Here is a 14283-nt window from a genome sequence, read left to right as displayed (position 1 = left end):
TATAAACCAGCAGTTCTTTGGAACTACTATTCTCTGTCTCATCTGGGAAAACCACAGGCATCTCTTTCCCTGCCCCGCAAGCTAGCACGGCCATGGGGGCCCTTGGCCTGGTGTCCCCTGCGGCCCATGCTGCTCCCTAGGTCCAACCTTAGGTCCTTCTTTCTCCCTGAATATTTAAATGAAAGGGGAAAAAAATACATTAAGCAATATCTCAAGAGAGAAGAAAAAGGAAAATTCCAGCAGTTTAGACTTTATGACCATCCCATACCTTTCCCCCAAAAACATTCTAAATAACTACTTTCCTACCTACTCTTTCCCTTGCACCCAGGAAATACTATCTTTCCTCTAATTTATTCTAAAATTCATTCATTCAGTAAACATTTATAAAGCTATTTCTGTGTACCTCACATTGACTCTAAAATTTCTGTTGTTTTCAACATTTTGCATTTGATGATTTATGAGTCGCCTATTTAAAAAATGCAGAAATAAGCATTTTTTTCTTTATTTTGGGGGTAAAAAATTAGTAATCATAAATATACTTCATGTAACCTTAAGGAAAAAAGTTATGAATCTTTGAGTTGATAGCAATAGAGAAACTGAACTAAATTGTCTTAAACTTCATGATTTCATTGGCTCACAAGTTTTTTTTTTTAAGATTTTATTCATTTATTTGACAGACAGAAATCACAAGTAGACAGAGAGGCAAGCAGAGAGAGAGAGGAGGAAGCAGGCTCCCTGCTGAGCAGAGAGCCCAATGTGGGGCTTGATCCCAGAACCCTGGGATCATGACCTGAGCCGAAGACAGAGGCTTTAACCCACTGAGCCACCCAGGCGCCCCAGCTCACAAGTTTTTTAAAAGATCAAATGCTGTTGCAGGCCTGGTTTGACCCAAAACTTCATATAGTAACCGGACTCTGGCTCCTTTGGGATTCTCTGGGCTCTGCTCAACTTCCCTCACGGTAGCAGTTATTCGAGATCTCGCTTCTCCCACAGCCCCAGCAGAGGGGAAGCTCTTCACCACCTCTCAAAAAAGAAAAAGGAAGCTACTTCCTGGGAGCCCCCACTGAAAAGAATTTTTGCACTTCTCAATGGCTTGAATTTGGCTAGTTGCCCATCCTAGAACAACCTCACGCAGGAAATGGTACACACTTGTTGGCTTAAGCCTGTCAAGATCCACCTCTGGAGCCAGAAATGGTGTCCATTCTATGCTGGCTGCATAGCTAAGCAAAGTAAAACATATCCCTGAAGGGGAAAAAAAAAAAAAAATATATATATATATATATATAGGCGTAGAAATGAAAAATAAATACCAAAGAGCAATCAACAAATGTGCATCCCACAGGTGAATCAACTTTTCCAAAGCAGCACCCAAGATGTTCCTGCTCATAAGAAAAAATATGTCATTACTCCTATGTAGCTTATAGAATCCCCAATTCTTAGAAATAGAAAGAATTATAGGGGACACCTGGGCGGCTCAGTTGGTTAAGCAGCTGCCTTCAGGTCAGGTCATGATTCCAGGGTCCTGGGATGGAGCCCTGCATCAGTCTCCCTGCTCAGTAGAGAGCCTGCTTCTCTCTCTTCCTCTGCCTGCCACTCTGCTTACTTGTGCTCTCTCTCTCTGTCAAATAAGGTAAATAAAATCTTTTTAAAAATTTAAAAAATTAAAAATAAAAGAAAGAATTATAGAAATATAATATAACTTATCTCTCATATTTATCTCCCTCATACTATAGCAGTTAAGGCTGGGAAAAGTGAAGTACACTACCCCAGGTTACACATCTAGTTAATGCCATTGAAAGGAACATAAACCAGGTGTTTTTATTTTTGATCCAACATTCCTCCTCATATGTCAATATGACACAATCCAGGCAAAATCAGACCATATGATATGTCATTTCTGTTATTCTCTAAACACAGAGTTTATTTGCAGAGAGTATGTTTGTTGGGTTTATGAGGAAGGGTTAGGTAAGAAAGAATGGAAAAAGAGAACAATTTTAATTACTTTTTTGTTTCAACTCAATGACTTTCTAGCACATTTATTGACCCAAAAACAAAACAAAAAAAATTTTTATAGCTGAGAAAATGTAACACTAGGACTTTGGTAAAAAGAATCCAGTGCTCACTTCAGCAGCACATATATTAAAATTGGAACAATACAGAGATCAGCAGGACCACTGCACAACCATGACACACAAATTTGTAAAGTGTTCCATGTTTCCTTTTTTTTAAGCATTTCCATATTTAAAAAAAAAAAAAAAAAGAATCCACGTAACAACAGTAATTGGGCTTGTAAATCTTGATCCTAAAACCAAATACCATTTGTGGAAAAGACAAGTTGCTGGCTCTGTTCTCAAAACTCAGTGTGGTTTGAGACCTGCCAGGTAATGTTCCTTTGTAATGGCTTTGACATGAGGAGGAACTCTTCAAGGTAAAGGGAAAGAGCTCATGCTGGTCAGTTGTTAAAAATCACAGAGCAACTGGTCCTCTGGAGCCTGTGAATTCTCCTCCAGATCACAGAACTGCATTTCATTTTCAGGGCAGGCCAGCTAGCAAGAACCAGCTGTGGGAGTGGGGAGAATAAATAACAGACAACCAAAAGTGCACTCCTAGAAGCTGGTAAATCTATTGTAGCAGTCACACAGTGACTCCAGTAGTCTCCAGTGTGGAGAACCTTTTCAAGAGCAAACAGCTCACTCAGAGGGTACTTGTCTTAAAATGTTATTTACCATTAGTACCTCAGCAGTAATTCATTTAATTCAAGTTTTGCTCACTCTGCTGCCCTGCCCAGATTGCCCCAGCCTCTCTGTCTCCTCCAGAGCTCTCTGTCTCCTCCAGAATGTGGAATGCAGTCCAAAATTCAACTTCTATTTAGAAGTTGAATTGTGTGATTCTACCCCTTAAAACACTTTGGCAAATCCAAATGTTTCCAGAATAAACCTTGTCTTGTAAATATGATCCACAAGGTCCAGAACCCACTACCCATGATCCGTGCTGTGCTCTCACCTACCAGACCTCTGACAACACCTCCCAAGATATCTTCATTTTTATTCCTTCCTACCTCTGTTCTGGCTGTTTTCTTCACTTGGAAAGCCCTTCAATGTCTTGACTATAGAGCACATGTTGACCAGTTGTTTAGTCCCAGGGAAAGATTCTCTCCTCTCAGACTCCCTAGATAATTTCCCCCTTCAACATCTCCTATAACATTGTAATTGGGTGGTTCTTTTTTTAATTCTTGGTCTCCTCCAGAGCGAGGACTATATTTTATTCACCACTGTGTTGTTAAGCCATTTCACAGAGTAGACACCCAACTAATGATTGTTGAGTTGGATTGAAGTGAGTCATTTAATGTCTATCTTACCTTCAAAGCAGAATCACCTATTTTGTGCTAAGCCCTATATTAAGTAAAAAAGAAATATAGATAAAGAAGTTATGAACACAACCTTCAGGGAGACCACAGCCTAGCTGGGAGGGTGGGAAGTAAACAGGCAACCCTGTTGTAAATCCTCTAATAGATCTTGCCCAATTCCCAGTCTTTCTGCTTAATTTCTTGTCTTTGGGATTCTTTTTGCCTTGATTCTTATTCCAGAAACCTCAACTCTCTTTCTAGACTAAGATCTTGCGATTTTACTGCCAGGACAAAAGCCTTGTTCCCAGATTCCTTTTCCATGTAACCAGTCCTTCTGTAAGCAACTCTTCACTGATTGAGGCGAAGGTAAATTCTTCACAGGGTCAGTGATCTTTTGTATCAGAACTCTCCGATTTGGTTCTCAATCTAGCATTTAATATGAATTATCCACTCCTCTTTAACCTTAAAGTATACAAGATCCTCTGGGTGTCCTATTTTAAATGGATATTCTCCAGTATCCATCCCCCAGATATTCTAGTTATCTCCATTGTAATTTCTCCAGATGATTTTGAGAAGATGGTACAGAGAATTTGAAAAACATTGTCCTAAGATCCACGTATATGCTTATGTTTTGCAATCATTACACTGTCTGTATCTCACCACACCACTATAATTTTGGATCCTATAAACTTTCAATGACAGGGCTAATTCCCTAAGTCTCCTACAAAAGAAGTGCAATGTAGACAGCAGAAAATCTACTGTGCATGACTGTCTGCTTTGACTTTTGTATATTATAATCTCCAGAGTCCCCATCACTGGGCACTCTTACATACTGGGACATCTTAGATGTTTTAGGCTATAAGTTACGTGACATCAATCTTAGCAATGTTTTTGGTTTTGAGGGCTTGAGATTTTTTTGGATTTGATTTCAAAGGCAATAGAAACACAAGAAAAAATAAACAGTGGGACTACATTAAACTAAGCTTTTGCAAGCAAAGGAAACCATCACAAGAAGGAAACCTACTGAATAGAAGATATTTGCTGATCATATATCCATATCTAGTAAGGAAATAATATCCAAAATCTACAAAGAACTCATACAACTAAATAACAACAACAAGAAAAAAAATCCAATTTAAAATGGGCAGGAGGTCTGACTAGACATTTTTCCAGAGAAGATATACAGATGGCCAATAGGCACATAAAACTATGCTCAACACCACTACTCACTAGGGAAATACAAATCAAAACCACAATGAGATATCACCTTACACTTATCAGAATGGCTATTATCAAAAAGACAAGAAGTAACAAGTGTTGGTGGAGGATGTGGAAGGGAACTCTTGTGCACTGTTGGTGAGAATGTAATTCGGTGCAACCACTATGGAAAAGAGTATCGTTTCCTCAAAAAATTAAAAATAGAGCTACTATACAATTTGGCAATTCCACTTCTGGGTATATATCTGAGGAAAACAAAAACACTAAAGACATATGCACCCCTAGTTCTTTGCAGCATTATTTACAATAACCAAGATATGGAAACAACTTAAGTATCCATTGATGGATGAATGGATAAAGATAGATATAGATATAGATATAGATATAGATACACACACACACACACACAGTGGAATGTTACTACTCAGCCATAAAAAATAATAAAAAATCTTGACATTTGCAACAACCTGAATTGACTTTGAGGGTGTTATGTTAAATGAAATAAGTCAGAGAGAGCGAGACAAGTATCACATTATTTCATTTACATTGTGGTGACTATTTTGCAATACATACAAATGTTGAATTACTATGTTGTACATCTGAAACAATATAATTCTATGTCAATTATACCTCAATAAATAAAAAAGAAATAAATTTATAATAAAGGTAAACTCCTGAGGAACTAACATTGCCAGAAAAGTTTAGAAGAGATACTAGAATTTGTACTGAGTTCTCAGGGGGGAAAAGGAGGGGTTTTAACCATCATAATAATATTTCCCATTTATTGGGAACCAGTTATGTCCCAGACACTGTACTAACTATATTACATATTTTTCTTCTAATCCTCACAACCATCCTTTGAAGAAACTGAGGCACAAGGAAGGCCAGAAACTTTCCTAAATTGACACAGCTAGAAAGTCAAAGAGTTAGACAATTCAGGTTGATCTCCAAGTCCATAGTCTTTCTACTATATCATATATCAAGGAAATAATTATTGCCACATCCTCAATTTCACCAGGGTTATTAATAGAGCAATCACTTGGAAATTTCCAAGAGGTTCAAAAATTCATAAGAAAGGAGTTTTTCTGGAAGAATCAGGGAATGGTTGGGTGTTAGTTGGGTATTCAGAACAATGAAGGAAAATGCCCAAGAGCAGTGTTCATTATTCTGTCCAACTCAATAGTACTAAACATAAAATGAAATGAACTTGGACACTTCAATGCTGTTTTCTCTTTGAAGCAACTGACTTCTACTTAATAGGCCAGGGAAACAGACCACTGAGCATACTGCTGCATAATGGCTCATCCTAATAAGGCTTTTTGGCTGAGTTTCTGTAGTTTCTGTCTGCTTGAAAGATCCTCTGGCCCCTTTCCTAATTGCAGGGGCTGCTCCCAGAATGAACACTAGATTACCAACCCTAGTTAAAGAGCACTTATGGCCATGCTGGCCAGAATACCCACATGGCTTCCAGGCAGCTGTGATGGATGCCAATGATTAATTAATTGATGTCAATGGGGGTTGTAAGCCTGGGGTGAAGGCAAAAAGACAGGGAGCAGACATAGCACAGCCACAGATGTCACACCCCTTGGCACTCTAGCTGCTGTGTGAGACAGTGGGTTTACAGTCACAAGCCCAGGTCTGGGCCTACAGGAAACTGGGTCTTGCTAATTTCTGAGACTAATTCCTCATCTATAAATGAGAAGAATAATGCCTCACAAGGCCTCTTCGTTATTCAAGTAAGTTATTTGTATATGAAGACTTTAAAAATACTACAACTAGGTTAAATGCACCGCCCCCCCAACCTTGAGTACTCCCAGTCTGTGTTTCTCTAACAAGCATTCATCATATTTTACATTTATTACATTTTTGTCTTTCTCTCCTAGGCTATACATACCATAAGGATAGAGACTATGTCAATATTGCTCTCCACTATTTCCTAGTATCTACCATACTGCTGGGTGCTGTGATTGGCCCTCAAATAAATATTTGTGAGATAAATGAAGAGATGATGAACACTTTCTCTATAGTGTTCATTTCTTTTGTGAAAATTTCATTCCACGGTAAAACAAATCTCATATCATCATCATCTTAATTCGTCAGCTAAGGGCAACTCTGTTTCACTTTATAACTACTGTCTCAGACACGGCATAGTCCTCAAGAAGTATATAGTTCAAAGAGAATATAGACATGTAAAAATGAAAAATTAAGGGATGCCTCAATGGCTCAGTCATTTGAGTGTCTGCCTTTGGCTCAGGTCGCGATTCTAGGGTCCTTGGATCAAGTCCCACATCAGGCTCCTTACTCAGTGGGAGCCTGCTTCTCCCTCTGCTTCTGCCCCTTGCCCTGGTTGCGCCCTCTCTCTCTCTTTCTGTCAAAATGAATAAATAAAATCTTTTTTAAAAAAGAAAGAAAAATTAAGTAACAACAAATGTAGTAAATGCCATCTCTAACAAGTTCTCTTTTTTTTTATTTCAATTTTTTCAAAGAACTAACCTCTGGGTTAATCCTAAAACTGCAAGTTTCTGTATTTACAGACAATCACTATAGACAAAATGGACTATTTTAAATACAACTCCAATTGTATAGAAATCTCAGAATTTCCTTTGTGGAGGAGTGCTAAGAACCAGATGTAAATATTATGTGTGCAAAGGTGCGGAGGAGAGAGTAGAGGTGGTCAGAGGATGCTTCTGGAGATCCTAGGGCAACATTTTGTGTAAATAAAGATCCCAGCTCAAAACTTAAAGTTAGGCTCTATTATTTACAAAGATATGCATGCAGTGAGAAGAAACTGGAAAGCAAATATAGAGCATAGGTTCAATGCTCCAATATTTTTAGTACTTTGAAATTATAAATGTTCTTTTATCTGCTTCTATGTGGAACAAATATGCATACTAACCTAATAACTTGAGCTAGCCACCAGGGTTTTGTTTTTTGTTTGTTTGTTTGGGTTTGTTTGTTTTTTTTTTTTTTCCTAAGAGGTATTTTTCTTTCTTTCCTTTCCTTTCCTTTCTTTTTCTTTTCTTTTTTCTTTTCTTTTCTTTCTTTTCTTTCTTTCATTCATTTCTTTCTAAGATTTTATTTATTTACCAGAGAAAGAAAAAGAGAGATCATGAGAAGAGGAGCATGGTAGAGGGAGAAGTAGATTCCCCACTGAGCAGGGAACTCAATGTGGGACTCAGTCCCAGGATGACCTGAGCCAAAGACAGATGCTTAACTGACTGAGTCACCCAGGCACCATCTACAAGGTACTTTTCCCCTGTGATTAGTCTATAAAGAAAACCTGAGGCCAGAGTATCACATGACACAGGAAAGGCTGGGGACACTTCTGGCAAGAAAGGGTTATGATGAGGGGCACCTGGGTGGCTCAGCAGGTTAAGCTTCGGCCTTCGGCTCAGGTCATGGTCCCAGAGTCCTGGGATGGAGCCTTACATCAGGCTCTCTGCTCAGCAGGGAGCCTGCTTCCTCCTCTCTCTCTGCCTGCCTCTCTGCCTGCTTGTCATCTCTGTCTGTCAAATAAATAAATAAAATCTTTAAAAAAAAAAGAAAGAAAGAAAGAAAGAAAGGGTTGATGAAGTCTTGATCACTGTCAGGAAGGCTAAGCAGAAGGTAAAATGGTGATAACAATGAAGTGGGAGCCTCTAAAAAAGGCTCCCTGGCCTAATGGTAGCAATTGAGTAAGTGATTAACACTGTCATAATTCAGTATAAAAAGATAGATTGTAGAGTTCCTTAATGATTTCTAATGCCTCCTTCAAAGAGAACAAGCAAATTACAATGAGCAGAAGTCCCTCTGTATTCATTATCCAACAAATAATTCTGAAATTGAAGCTCATTATTATTTACCTGCTAGTTAATTTAAGCCTTTAACTGGAATTAAGTCGTATGGTAGACACTTGGAAAGTGAGTGTAAGAGACACTGAGTGTGGGCCCCAAATATTTATTCTCCCTTTCCTCCACAGCTGAACACAAAACCACTAAAAATAAAGACTACCTTTCCCAGTCTTTGGACACATGCATGGCTCAGTAGGTTAAGCAACCAAGTCAGGTCATGATCTCAGCGTGGTGAGATTAAGCCCTGCCTTGGGCTCCATGCTCAGCAGGGTGTCTACTTGAGATTCTTTCTCTCCCTCTGCCCTTCCCCCAATGCATGTGCACTCTCCCTCAAATAAGTAAATAAATATTTTTTAAAAAGACTACATTTCCCAGCCTCCTCTGCAGTTAGGTTTACAAATGTGACTAAGTTCCACCAATGGGGTATAAATAGAAGAGTCACCTTAGCAGCTTCCAGGAACCTTCCTTAACAGAGAGCTGATGCGCATTGTTAGACCCCTGATCTTTGTGTCTCTCTCCTTTCTTCCTATTGAAACAAAGATGCTGCTATCTGGATGCTGAGGACCACAGTCTTGGGATACTTGAGCAGAAGATAGAAGATGTGGGGTGCCTGGGTGGCTCAGTGGGTTAAGCCGCTGCCTTCGGCTCATGTCATGATTTCAGGATCCTGGGATGGAGTCCCACATCGGGCTCTGCTCAGCGGGGAGCCTGCTTCCCTCTCTCTCTCTCTCTCTGCCTGCCTCTCTGTCTACTTGTGATCTCTCTCTGTAAAATAAATAAATAAAATCTTAAAAAAAAAAAAAGAAGATGGAAGATGTTACCAGCCCTAAAGATTTTTATACCAAGACTCACTTCTTAAGCCCTGGACTGCTCACTGCCTGACTTACATGAGAAATAATATACTTCCATCTTAATGAAACCACTATTATTTCGAGGTTTTCTGTTATTTCTGAACCTAAACCTCACTGGTACAAAGAAGGTTTGTATTCAGGTAAATAAGAAACTGTCCCCAACTTTGAAAAGTTTCATAAACTTGAGAAGGGTATGAGTGCCATACATATAACAATAAATTTTATACAAAGCATAAAATTACGAGTTTAAGAGATCAAAATATTATCATTGAGGCTAGGAACAGTAAAAGGGAGACTAATCACTTCTGTTAAGAAGAAAATGAGGGAAGGAATCATGGCTTAGGTGACATTTCAGTTGGTCCCTGAAAGAAGAATTGATATTTAAGAAATGAAAATGGGAAGACAAAACAGGCAGAAGAAACACCATTATGAAGTATAGTAGTAGAAAAGCATGGACTATGTTCAGGGAAGTTTAGATGATTCAGTTTAACCAGAGCACAGGTCATAGATCATGATCCTTACTGATTGTACAATTGATCTATTTCCTTTCCTGGCTTCATTTTTTTTTTTCATGATCTTTGTTATTATCTGATGCTCTACTATACTGATTCTGTGTTATGTTTATTTTCTAGAATAACTGAAATTGTAGTTCTCAAACATTTTAGTCCCAGGACCCACTTCACATTCTTAAAAATTACTAAGGGCTGGAGCATTTGGGTGGCTCAGTCAGTTAAGCATCTGACTCTTCTTTGGCTCAGGTCATAATCTCATGGGTCATGAGACTGAGCCTGGCATGGGGCTGCATGCTCAGCAGGGCATCTGCTTGAGAGTCACTCCCTCTTCCACTGGCCCTCCCCCAGCTCTCTCTCTCTCTTGCTTTCTCTCTCTCTCAGATAAATAAAATAAATCTTTTTTAAAAATTACTAGGGGGGTGGGGTTATGGACATAGGGGAGGGTATGTGCTTTGGTGAGTGCTGTTAAGTGTGTAAACCTGGAGATTCACAGACCTGTACCCCTGGGGATAAAAATATATGTTTATAAAAAATAAAAAATTTTTTAAAAATTACTATGGGCCACAGGGGTGCCTGGGTGGCTCAGTGGGTTAAAGCTTCTGCCTTCAGCTCAGGTCATGATCCTAAGGTCCTGGGATCGAGCCCGCATCAGGCTCTCTGCTCAGTGGGGAGCCTGCTTCCTTCTCTCTCTCTGTCTCCTGCTCTGCCTACCTGTGATCTCTGTCTGTCAAATAAATAAATAAAATCTTTAAAAAAAAAAAAAGAAAAGAAAAGTAGAAATCTTTAAAAAAATTACTAAGGGCCACAAAGAACATTGTTTATATAGGATACATCTATAAATATCTGCTGTATTAAAACTGGTAGAAAGTTTTAGTTATACTAGGTAAATAATTTCTAGAGATCTGCTATACAACACAATGCCTATAGTTAAGAACCCTACACAGTTGCACTTAACACTTTCATAAAGAGAACAGACTTCACATTAATTGTTCTTACCATAAAAACAGAGGAAGGGAGACATGAAGAAATTTTTGGAGGTGATGAATATGTTTATTACCTTGACTGTGGCAATGGTTTCATGGATACATGCATACACCCAAATTCATCAAATTATATACACTAAACATATGCTGCAGTATTTTATATATCAACTGTACTTCAATAAAGTTGTTTTTGAAAAAAACAAAAGAATTTAAATTGATGAATTTTAAAATATTAATGCATCTTAAAATAATAAAAATAAACCTATTATATGTTATTGTAAATAGTATTTTTATGGAAAGAATATTTTCAAACAAAATCATTGAAAGAGTAGCATTGCTTTATATTTTTGCAATCTTCCTTAATTTCTGGCCTAATAAAAGACAGCTAGATTCCCACATCTGTCTCCACATTCAGTCCACATTCAATCTGCTATGATATCACATATTAGGTAGCCCTGGAAAACTTCCCTGTATACACATTAAAAAAATGAGAGTTAAAATGACAAATGATGCCTTAGTATCATTATGAAAGTAATTTTCATTATGAAAGTAATTTTGCAGGTATCCTGAGTGGGTCTCAAAACTCCTCCAGATCCCCTGCTATATTTTGAGAACCATGAACTAGAATATAAACTCAGTGAGGGCAGAGATTATGTTTAGTTCACTATTATATTTGTTATATTCCCAGAACGTAGACCTGGCCTATAGCAAGCACTCAATACCACATGTCAAATAAATGTATGAACATGATGCCATATTGTGAAGGACAGTGAGTGCCAGACTAATGAGTTTGGAAATGTCTTAATAGACAATGGGAGAGGTGGCTGAGGAGGGGAATGTAACAATCTGATTAATCTGACCATACCAAAGAGAATGGGTTGGAGAGAAGAGCAAGTTGGAGACAGAGGTGCCGAGTAAGATGCTCTTGATCTCATGTTCGTGAGAGTAGTGAGGTTCTAAAGTAGGATGGACATGATACAAACAGAAGGAGGACAGTAGTGAGAAATCACTTGATGTGGCATAATAGCCTTCAACTGGAAATCCATGGATCTAATCAGACTTAACTAACTGTGTTCTTCACCAAGTCAATCATTTCCTTGTTCAATTACACTTTCTTCATCAGTTAGAAAAAATTTTATTAAATATGGATTATCACTTTCTTCTCAACTATTCAATTTGGAAAGAATAGAACTGTATCACCAAAATATTATTTTTAAATGTCACAAAATCTCAAAGTCTTCTTGCTAATTATTGCTGCATTTACTTATGAGAAGACTAGTCATCAGCAAGTCTCTTTAAAGTAAGATTAGAGAATCAACATTAAACTCCAATGTTAGTTAAAGTGCTTGGGGGAAAAATATCATATACTAGGGAAGTCTTTTAATTTAGTTAAATCTCAAGCAATTCCTATGATGCAGTTAGGTTTTTCCCACATTTTTCCAATCAGGAGATATTTAAAAATATACTCAAGGTCACACATCTTGGAATAAGTAATAAGATCAGGAGTCAAACATACATCTGATTCTAAAACCTATGGTCTTCCCAATACATAACACTATCTCAAAGAAATTGAGATGCTGATCAAATTTGGATATGTTGTTATCAATTTGGACATCTGGATTAACAAAGAAGAATATGACACATCTGGAATCAAACTAATTTTCACCTTAATTTTGTTTGGGTTTTTTTTGGGGGGGGTGTTGTTGTTGTTTTGTTTTAATTATCACTTTAGTTAATCTAGAAATAGAAAATCAGATTCTATAAGGTCAACATTGCAGGAAAAATTACTATAACCAGATAATTAAAATTATTTTAAAAACCATGGGCAAAGACGGAGGAGAGGAAAGAGCTTGGAAAATGTTGAAGGAAACATAAACAGAAAAAAAAGATCATCTTATTTGATTTTCAAACCTGAACATATCACTGAGAAAGAAACAGGCTCTGTTCTTCATCATTTCTTTGTTCATTTTGGCTGAAGCAAATTAAGGTCATCCACTGGGGGAATAAATGGGATGTGCTCTGAGGTATTTACCAAATCAGCAGTGGCACAAGTAGTTCTGCTAATGAAAATTATTCCAACTGTCTGACTCAGACATCAGCTCAGATTTCAAATCCCTGAGGCCATTTGGTTGAAAGGATTTCATAATGATTTTCAGGAGAGCATTTAAAGAGATGTATTTCATCTCAAGGAAAGAGAGGATGTGTTTGTTCTGTGCTTCAAATCAGAAATGTGCTTGAGTTTGTGAAGTTTACAGAGCAAGATCACTCACCTACTCACCTATAGCCTCTTAAAAATTATCCCTCATTGTATTCCTCTTGCCCCACTTCCCAGTTATTGTTTGAAGACAACGTTGGCAACCTTTCATTACCTTTGTTGAAGGTATTGCTGAAGGAATTGTTTGAAGACAACCTTGGCAACCTTTCAATACCTACTTCTGTGGTAGTATATGCTCAAATTGTATTCAGAGCTTATTATTCTTTTGCAGTATGCTGAGATACAGCAGTAAGCACCCAGTTATAATTCATTTACTGAGTAAACATTGTTTGAGAACCTACTATGTATCAGGCAGTGTGTTTGGTACATTTGGTACTATCTAACGGGGAGATAGATAAGTAAATAAATATTTCACTGATGTCTTCATCAACAAGATAAGCAGAACTATGTTCCTGGTGTTCATGTTAGACACTGGAGATACAAAGATAAAAATCTGCTCTTCACTAAAATGGTCATACTATCCACATAAAGCAAAGATAAATTCAAAAAAAAATAAAAATCAGGAGGAAAGGAGCACTCAGAAATTATCTGTGTGGAAACAAGACGACTTTGTCCAAGATAAACCATTCCTTTGGAGAGGAGATGAAAGAACATGAAGAAAGCAGTCAGGAAGACTGATATTGGGCAGGTGAGAGGAGCAGTGCCCCCCTGAAGCTCTGCCTGGTGAATTAGCAGCCCAACGATGTCCCCGTCTGGTTAAGGAAACAGGGAACCAAGATCACTATGTTCTCCTTTGAGATTTTTCCATGAGTTGCATTAATGCCACAAGATTAGCAGATTGTCTACATGACAATCGAGCCTACCCTCAACTGAGGGTTGGGGGCAGAAGGAAATGCTGGTTAGTAGCTGAGTGTAAAATTATGCTAACATAAATAGCCTGGGGAGAAATACCAACTTCTTTTTGGACACATCATTTTGCCCATTTACTTTTATTCCAATTCAGCACCACTCTTTATGTTTCCTAAGCTCTGGGTTTGCATTGACTTCTAATTATTTCACTTGAGTAACATTCTTAATTACTATAAGCATGAGTCCTTTATTCTCCCTGAAACACTGCCAAGTTCAGCTTTTCCCTCAGCAAGGGGAAATTTAATTAACATTTTGTTAATTTCTAGAACTGTTTCAATTTGCCCTTCTCTGGGGTTTCCACCTGCTCAGAGAAGGGGGAAAATGCTCATAGATCAAGAATGCATAAAAATTAACATGGAACTAATCCAACTCTCAAGATGATTCAGAAAACTGAGACTGTTTTATAAATTAATGTGGCA

General features: G+C 37.9%; 1 non-coding gene across 1 annotated transcript; it reads left to right on the top strand.

Annotated features, from left to right (window-relative positions):
- The first annotated feature begins 2115 nt into the window (after positions 1 to 2115).
- LOC123387404 lies at positions 2116 to 2219 on the top strand. Its single transcript, XR_006601861.1, has one exon. It is a non-coding gene; the product is annotated as a U6 spliceosomal RNA (small nuclear RNA).
- The last annotated feature ends 12064 nt before the right edge of the window (positions 2220 to 14283 follow it).

Source organism: Mustela putorius, unplaced genomic scaffold (genome assembly GCF_011764305.1).
Source record: "Mustela putorius furo isolate JIRA1106 unplaced genomic scaffold, ASM1176430v1.1 tig00003853_pilon_pilon_pilon, whole genome shotgun sequence".
Taxonomy (NCBI): domain Eukaryota; kingdom Metazoa; phylum Chordata; class Mammalia; order Carnivora; family Mustelidae; genus Mustela; species Mustela putorius.
The sequence above is the reverse complement of the archived record's forward strand: the minus strand, read 5'-3'. Positions and strand labels throughout refer to the sequence as shown.